This window comes from Triticum dicoccoides, chromosome 6B, assembly GCF_002162155.2.
Source record: "Triticum dicoccoides isolate Atlit2015 ecotype Zavitan chromosome 6B, WEW_v2.0, whole genome shotgun sequence".
Lineage (NCBI taxonomy): Eukaryota > Viridiplantae > Streptophyta > Magnoliopsida > Poales > Poaceae > Triticum > Triticum dicoccoides.
The window spans coordinates 638,222,070-638,231,292 of NC_041391.1; the positions used below are offsets into that span (position 1 = coordinate 638,222,070).

At 43.3% G+C, this 9,223-nt stretch overlaps 1 long non-coding RNA gene and 1 pseudogene across 1 annotated transcript; one reads left to right on the forward strand and one right to left on the reverse strand.

Annotated features, from left to right (window-relative positions):
- Positions 1-2,016: 2,016 nt before the first annotated feature.
- On the forward strand, positions 2,017-8,684 carry LOC119325522 (annotated as a pseudogene).
- Positions 4,381-5,243, reverse strand: LOC119325523. Its single transcript, XR_005157566.1, has 2 exons — positions 5,052-5,243; positions 4,381-4,946 (listed from the first exon to the last, which is right to left on the reverse strand). It is a non-coding gene; the product is annotated as an uncharacterized LOC119325523 (long non-coding RNA).
- Positions 8,685-9,223: the final 539 nt, after the last annotated feature.

The following is a 9,223-nucleotide window of genomic DNA, read 5'->3' on the forward strand; positions in this document are numbered from 1 at the left end:
TTTATAATGTAATTCCTAGTTTTCTGATTGAGCATGTTCAATCAGGTATAAACTCGCCACTGACTAATAAATAGCTTCGAGGGCATTTTCTCAAGAAGTGACAAGAGTCCCTCTTCGGTACAACCTCCTCCCTAAACGTATAAAAGGTAATATGGCATTTGAAAAACCAACATTTAGAGGACACGCTATTGGGCCGGCCCACTAATAGGAACTGAAATAGAGCAGGGCGTCGAAAACATACGACACGCTACCGGGATTCGATCTCTTGACCCTGGAGCTATGATCAAGTGTTGATAGCCTCTCCATCTGCCAGCTGCCTCAGATTAATCCTAGTGCGAGTCTTTTATGAACACACAGAAGCAGCACAGAACGTTTGCAAAATTTGGAATGTTACTGAACTTGAGAACATTTTTTAAATGCCGCTATATTTTAGATTCTGTGAACAATTTTTGAAAATAGATTTTTTTTTTCAAAATTTGGAAATGCGAATATTTTTTGAAGTCCATGAAATTTTTTTAATACGCAAACATTTCTTTAATCTGTGAAAATATTTTTAAAATGAGATTTTTTTGAAAACACGAATAATCTTTGAAAACTTGAATCACATTTTGAAATTATGAACACATTTGAAAAAGAAGAAAGTTTTTTAAAAAAATCACACGAGAAAATTTTAAACTTTAATTTTTTAAATACTAACAAATTTTGAAATTCTGAACATTTGTTGATGCAAAAAAATTAAAACTGTGAAGAAAATTTTGTTCAAAAATTCAAAAAATGTTCCAATTGTCACAATTTGTTCTCAAATTAAAAAATGTGTAAGGGATTTCACAAAATATTCTCGTTTTCAAAAAAATGTTCATAATATTGAAAATATTCGTATATTTCATTTTTTCCTGTTTTTCAAATAATGTTCACATTTCCAAAGAATCGCTTGAAAAATGTTACCTTTCCAATTTTGTGCCTGTTTTTCCAAAAATGTTTTGAGATCCCCAAAAAATGCTGGCGTTTTCAAAAATTTTAAGAAGTGTTTGAAGTTCGAAAACAATTCAGAAATTATTTTAATAAATTGGATCTGCCACTAGTTCTTATAATTTCACCCATGTCACTAATCACTCGAACTCGCTAGCTCCACTGGCTTTGAACTCTCTTCAACGTGCACTTTTTATTCACACCATGGCGTGCGTGGGCAGTGCAGCCACCGGGCTGGCCCAATCGGCGGGCGCCGCTTGCCTTAAAAAAGTATGTTGGGCGGCGCGATGTATTTTTCAGAAAAGATCATCTTACCCTTTATTATGAAGAGGTGTGAAGAAATCTTCTCCCTTGATGTGTTTAGGGGGATTGTACTGAAGCAAAAGTGAAGAGAGAGAGAGAGAGAGAGAGAGAGAGAGAGAGAGAGAGAGGCTATCTTGTGAAAGTCCCTTCTACTCCCGAACTCAATGAACAGTAAATTCAAAAAAAAAACTGATTTTTTGGTTTAAACTTTGACAAATGTTCTCGGTGCTTGTAAATAGCATGGACCGAGATAACATTCATGTTAGTCATGGCAAAAAATAAAAACAGCACTCCAAAATGCTTTTGAAAATAGCATTTTTAGAGTGTTAATTTTGTTTTTTACCACGACTTCCAAAAAAATTATTTCGGGTTGAGAATTTGCAAGCACCGAGAACATTTGTCAACGTCTACAACAAAAAAAATCAGAAGTTTCTTTATTTTTCACCCTTTTTTTGATTTTACTTTTTATTAGGGAGCATATGAGCTCAGGACCAGATACTCTGCGTCAGCCCTTACTGCTGCATGCAGTCAATCTAGCGATGCACGTGCACAACGCAACGCAACGTGAGCGTCAGCACGGCACTGTGCTCGGCCTGCACCTGCCTATAAAACGCGAGCACTCCACGGACGACATATCATCCCCACCCACACAAGTGATCGATCGATCACCGGAAAGATTGCACCTTTGCCAATCACTTGTACTACGTAGGCACAGCAGCTTCGGCTCCACATACAAACATAGGCATGGCCACCAGCAGCCCGCAGCTCCTGGTGCTCGTGTCGTGCTTGGCCGCCCTTGCCCTCGCCGCCGGCACCGGGGAAGCGGACGGTAGGCCAAAGTCCCGCGGGTTCGTGACGGCGAGAGGGGCGCGGTTCATGGCGGGCGGCCGGCCGTTCTACGCCGACGGGTTCAACGCATACTGGCTCATGTATATGGCGTCGAACCGCGCCGACCGGAGCAAGGTGCTCGACGTGGTAGACCAGGCGTCCCGCCTCGGCGCGACGGTTGTCAGGACCTGGGCATTCAGCGACGGCCAGGGCAGCGACCGGCCGCTGCAGATCACCCCCGGCGTGTACAATGAGCAAGTGTTCGTGGTATGTGTCTGTCTCACGTTGAACGGCGCGGCCCCAAAGCTACGCTGGAGATCTCCGTTTTACTAGAGCAGATTAATTACACGTACGCCAAAGATAGCCATAATACCGTTTACCCGAGTAGTACTGCATGCAGGTTCGTTTCCGTCGTTAAAATGATGTGAGTAGATTTAGACAGATGGACACGAATAATGTCTGTCAAGCCAACGATCTTCTCTTTTCTTTTCTTTTTTGCGGTTGAAAGCCAAAGATCTTCTTAATCAATGGCCAGACGTTTTAAAATCTTACTGCTACTAGTAGAATGCCCGTGCGTTGCCACGGACCAACAAATGAAATTGTGTAAACAATGCTCATTTTCCTCCCCAGAAACGAGCATATTGCACGCAATGTTCAACCACAACACAAATGCAAGCATATTCTTCTCTCTATTCTTACAAACATGACACACCCCTCTAGCCGCCCTTTCCCATTAAACTTGCCGTTCATCACCTTCTCTGTCCATACATCATTCACCCTCTCAATCTATTGCCCCTTAATTTTGCATGTAGCTTCCATGTCATTGTTTCGTTGTCTCGGACGGTACAAAAAAACCCTACCACGTCACCTTCTTCTAGATCTATTCCTAATCCAAGGAAGCTAAATCTAGTTGAATGACCGTGTGTTGCCCTGAAAAATAAAATTATCTATGAAAACACATATCATAATATCATTATATGGAGTTTGTACATCACATGCTTATGACTATATTTCTCCAAGCATGCATTTCAATTTCCACCCTCACCAAAATATGTACTTACATGTGCTCCTTCAACCACACAAATACGTCTTATCCCCCCCTCCATGAAATTCGCTTTGCATCATTGTGTTGCACATGTGATATTTAAAAACAAGGAAGCGAGTGGTGTCATCAGCATTAGTCATCTACATTTGGCACTCGGGAAGAAGGCACAATTGGCTTCTCTGACCAGATTTGATTCTATCTAGGTGTTACTCTTCTATATTGACGAGTTCCGTCTGTGAAGCGAATTCTAGGCTTCCTCCTGTTCAACAAGGTACCAAATTTGAGATGCAAAACTTTAAGATGTACATGATTTCTTGCACAAATCCTCTTGCCGAATCATGGAGCTTCAAATTTTCTGTGGACAAAATCATCCGAGTGCAGTGTATTGCAATGCTCGAGTAATAAACATATACAACAAACTTTTGAGTCTATGAATTTATGATAGTGAGGAGTATAAACTATGAAACATAGATTGGAATCTCATGAGGTCAGTACAACTTAAATGAAGTTCCTAAAAAATATAAGTTGAAGATTTCGTAACATATCAGTTGGTATTTCAATGATAGTTGGACCATAAAGTTTGCAAGCTAGTTTCCCTTCTAAGAAGGGCCAAATACATTCCTTATAAACAGCTGGAACTCTATGTCCTTAGTAGGTTTCCCGAAAAAAGCGACACTTGCACCATCATGGATGTCCGAGTACTTCGCATGCTATTTCTCAAATAAGAATGCACTGGTAACTCTGATGTGCGATTCTTGATAGAGCTACCCACATTATATGATATACATTAAACATTTAGCAATTACATACATATCTTCCATGCAACTGGCTATTATATACCGTTCAACCACATACACGTTTCTGACTTTATCAAACTGATAGGCAAAAAAACACAGGATTTAAGATTTATTTGATGGACAAATTTGATATTACTACTACCAAGCATTATATGCAATTGATATTAATCCCAAACACTGAATATATATCTTTTGATAAAAAGATTGAATTCATAGTTACACACAAGATTCAAGTAGTTGATGATATATAGAGATCAGCAGCGTGCCAAATTTAACTTGGGACTCATGAATTGAAATTCAACAACAAAATATTATATGTAGGAAAATAATTGAACCAAACCTTCATATATACGATGGTTTTGTGAAATGCAACAACAATACACTCGTGTCAGCCAATTCCATGATTTTCTAGAAGAGAGAGGCTCGCACTTCACAATATTCATAATTTCAAGGTATGAAAACCTTGCACACACACCTAAATTCAATAAAATATACGACAAATATATAAACAATTATACAATACACACTTGTGACACTATAAACAAATAACTTCAGTTCATGACAGCCTGATCATCCCAGGCCCAGCTTCCAGGGTTTCCACCCCTCCCACCATGTACGGCTCCCCCTCCCACCTCCGTTTTTTGTCTCCCCTCCCCTTTCGCAAAAGAAAACGGTTTTACCCATGCATGTTCACCGCTGGAAATAAGCCCCAACTCATGCATGCACATGCTTTAAAAAAAAGCCGGCCGACCCGAAAAGGAAATCTTGCCCACACACTCCGGAGGTGAGCTCGTCCAATCTTGCCACCACTCCATCTCCCCCGATTGTCGTTCTCCACCTTCCCAGCCCTCGCCACTTCACCTCCCCCGTCCATGCACCGCTTTTGTAGGCAGCCCCTGTCATCGCCGCCTTCATCGATGGCCCCCTCGCCACCACCACAGCGTGATGCCTTGCCATCATCTCCATGCCCCCATCAGTTGCGTCCACTAATCAAATAGTGGGACCTACAAACAGATTATACACTAAAAACTTAGTACGCAAGATTAGTGCAAACCCAAACCAGATTCAGCGAACTAAACCAAATATAACTCCCAGGCAAAGAAGGGTACCTCCCCATCAGTTCCATAGAGTCACACGATCGACAACATATACAGATTTCCGATCAGATGAGTAGACAATGTTGCGAACCTCCCCAGACCATTCTGCAAAGGGTTACAAAATGGTAGATAGAAAATAGGGATGCATTTTATGTCCTCGTAGAAAGGACATATAGATATAATATATATGTCCAGAAATTTACCTGGAGCATGTACATTTAGAATTTTGTTAGCAACTCACCTGTAGAAGGCATAAAAATTAAGGTCACCAGACACAAAATTAAAAAATACATACACATCATGTATGTTCACGATCATGTGAAGTGAAACAATTTTGAACAATAAACCAAAAAATGACGTGTTAAATTAGTCTACGTTCCCAGGAGGCCAAACAGAAATCAAAAGATGTGATGTTCAGTTTATTTATCTGATAGGAAATGCTCTCTAGTTATATTATTACAGTTATCAGTCTACAAACTGAAAGGCATTGTGCTATTCATGACAGTTCTCTTGAACTTCTGATGCAAGAATGCAAATTCGAATGACAAGAATAGACGGTGCCCCTTAATATAGACCCAAAATTAATTTAGTAAACCCATTGATCACAAGATTTTCCGACAGAAACACGATAGACTTCCCGACCTAGCCCTAGAACGGAACCCGTAACGTCCCCCGCCGCTCGGTCCCCAGCCCGCACTGTCGTGGGCGCCTCCCACACCGGCGGCATCCCTTCGGGGTCCCCAAGATGACGAGCGATCCGGCGCGGCGGAAAGGGCTGGCACTCAGGAGCAGCGACTCGGTCGGGAGCCTGGCCAGCGCCAGCGGCTCCCTCCATCATCGCCGCCCTCGGCCACATCCAACGCGGTCGTCGGCCACGAAGAGGCGGACGAGCCCGGCAGCAGGGTGTTGTCCCTCCCATCGCTTTCATGTTCGACTACTCTTCCTTGGATCGCCTACCACCACAGATGCAGGGATCCTCTTGACTCACACGCCGACCATGCCTCAACCAGCGAGCATCGGCGCATCGCCGGCGCGCTCCTCTGTGCTCTCCCTCCTCTCTTCCATGGTTGGCACAAGGGAGGGATGAGACGGGCATGAGAGAGCCTCTTTATCTAGATCAGGCAGGGGTTAGGTTTGGAAAGAGTAAATCAGTTGGAGCGATTGAGGGAAGGAGATCGGAATGGAGCAGGGCGCGATTGAAGGGTATGGCAAGAAGAACTTTTTTGGAAAGCTTTGATTCTGGTGATAATTACCATATTCGAAATTTCCTTAGTTATAGCCTTACCATACATGGATTGATTTATTACTATAATTATCATATTTGAGATTTCTAAGTTTATAGCCTTACCATACGTGGATTAATTGTGATTGATTACCATAAATACGTTGGGTATTGTCGGCCAGACGAGAAAGAGAAAAACCGGTGGGAGGGGGTGGTGGGAGGTGGGACGAAGAAAAACCGGTTGAAGAAAAACCGGTTGAAAAAAAACCGGTTGAAAATAAACCGGTTGAAAGTGGGGGGGACTATTTAACCAATTCGTCCATTAGGAGTAGAGACTATTGCTCATTAAAAATGTTTTACTCGTTATAATTGCCCATTAAAAAGATTTCATCGTATATATCCTTATTGCTCACTAAATCTTACTACTACTATTGCTCATTAAAATCTTGTACTCGTTATTATTACTCTTCCGTTTTTATTTACTCGGCATATAAGATTTGACTGAAGGCAAACTTTGTAAAGTTTGATCAAGTTTATAGAAAACAATATAAACACTTACCATAACAAATCTATATGATGTGAAAATACATTCAACAATGGATCTAATGGTATTGATTTGTTATTGTATATCTTAATATTTTTATTTATAAACTTTGTTAAAATTTACAAAGCTTGACTTCGACCAAACCTAATACACGGACTAAGTAAAAACGGAGAAAGTATTATTGTCCATCAAAAAGTTTTCACCGTATATATCCCGGCAGTAAAAGTGTTTCATTGTACTACTTTACTCCTCCCTCCGTTTTAAAACATAATAATGTGTATTAGTTCTTTCAAAAGTCAAAGGCTCCTATGCTTTGGCCCCAAAGATCTTAATCAATGGCCAGGCGTTTCAAAATCTTACTACTACTCATTAAAAAGTTGTTACTCATTTATTATTGTCCATTAAAAAGCCATAATTGTATATATTCTAGTAGTAGCAAAAAGGTTTCATTGTCCTGTATAACTTAGTGGTAAAAAGTTTCCCATATGCTACTCCATTTTATACGGCCAGACAGCGAGCTGTAAAGATCTCACACGATAACGTACTCATTCACCATTGAAGAGTAATTAAGATACAGTAATACACGTATATATGCTGCATTTATATAGCTAAGTATATTTTTTTTCTCCTTGGAATATATTTGTGCAGGGACTAGACTTCGTAATAGCGGAAGCGAAGAAACGAGGGATCTACTTGATCCTGAGCTTGGTGAACAACATGGACGGCTTTGGCGGGAAGAAGCAGTACGTGCAGTGGGTGCGAGATCGGGGCCACTACCTTGGGTCCGACGATGACTTCTTCTCCGACGCCCTCGCCCAGCAGTTCTACAAGAACCACATCAAGGTCCCTCCCTGCTCGTATTTAACTTCTTATGAACGTGTCGCTGCGCTGTATAGTTTTTCTTTTTGCGAGATATGCACCATATATACGTCATATCATTGTCTTTACATGTGTTTGTGGAACAGAGGATGGTCACGAGAGTCAACACCTTCACGAGGGTGGCGTACAAGGACGAGCCGAGCATCTTCGCGTGGGAGCTGATGAACGAGCCTCGCGCCCCGAGTGACCTCTCCGGAAAGACGATGGAGGTCGGTCACTCACACAAAACAAAACAAAAAACATCTATGACCTCAGTTCACTTCCTATATATCACGCCTGTTTATTTTGGCCATTTCGTTCATCAGTTTGATTTGATGGATTTGCAATTTTGCATGCAGCGCTGGGTGGCGTCGATGTCCGCGTACGTCAAGTCCGTCGACCCCAAGCACATGGTGGAGATCGGCATGGAAGGGTTCTACGGCGAGTCCACGCCGAAGCGCAAGCGGTTCAACCCAGGGAAGGGGTACACCGGCGGCACCGACTTCGTCTCCAACAACCGCATCCCCACCGTCGACTTCGCCACCATCCACATCTACCCCGACCAATGGTAAGCAAAACACACGGGAGTACATCTTCTCCTGGCCCGAACCATCGATGGATTTATTTAACGTGTCACTCGCGCGCGCGTGTGTGGCAGGTTGCCGGGTCGAGCAGCCAGGCGCAGGTGGAGTTCACCAAGAGGTGGATGGCGTCCCACATCGAGGACGCGGGGAAGGCGCTGCGGAAGCCGCTGCTGGTGGCGGAGTTCGGCTGGTCCGCGCGCTCCGGCGGCTACACGGTGGCGGCGCGGGACGGCTACTTCCGCATGGTGTACGACGCCATCTACGCTTCCGTGAAGGGGGGCGGGGCGTGCGCAGGGGGGCTCTTCTGGCATGTCATGGCGCCCGGGATGGAGAGCTGGACGGACGGCTATGACGTCGTGTTCGAGCGCAGCCCCACCACCGCCGCGGTCGTCTCGCAGGAGTGCGCCAAGATCCACAGATTCACGCCCGCTGTCTAGCTTTTTTTGTGATAGTGGCACATGCATGTGTGTGGAGGAATCGAAGACTTACGAGCCCATCGGATTGGAATTATTTACATCAGGTTGCTAACGAATAGAAGAGCGCTAGGAGTCAGGAATACTCAAGTCACGATTTTCAGTCGGTCAGATTATCTATGAAATTCTGGTTGCCCGCTAGTGCAAATTGGTCCTATTAAGCCTTCTTATAGCACATTATATCCTCAAATTGTGTGCGATGAAGGTATTACACATGATACTCCCTCCGTTCATGAAAACTTGTCCGGCGCACAGTGTATTGGCTTTTGTCCAGAAAAACCTCAAAATTTTAAATCCGTCACGATTCAGCCCATCCCCTTCCTTCCTCCTCCCCCGTCGCCCGCACCTCAACAGGCACCATCGACTCGTCACCCCTTAATAGCGATTAGGTACCACGTACTCCCTCCGTTCCGTATTACTCGTCGTTGATTTAGTACAACTTTGTACTAAATCAGTGACGAGTAATATGGAACGGAGGAAGTATAATTTTCCTCGTAAGCACA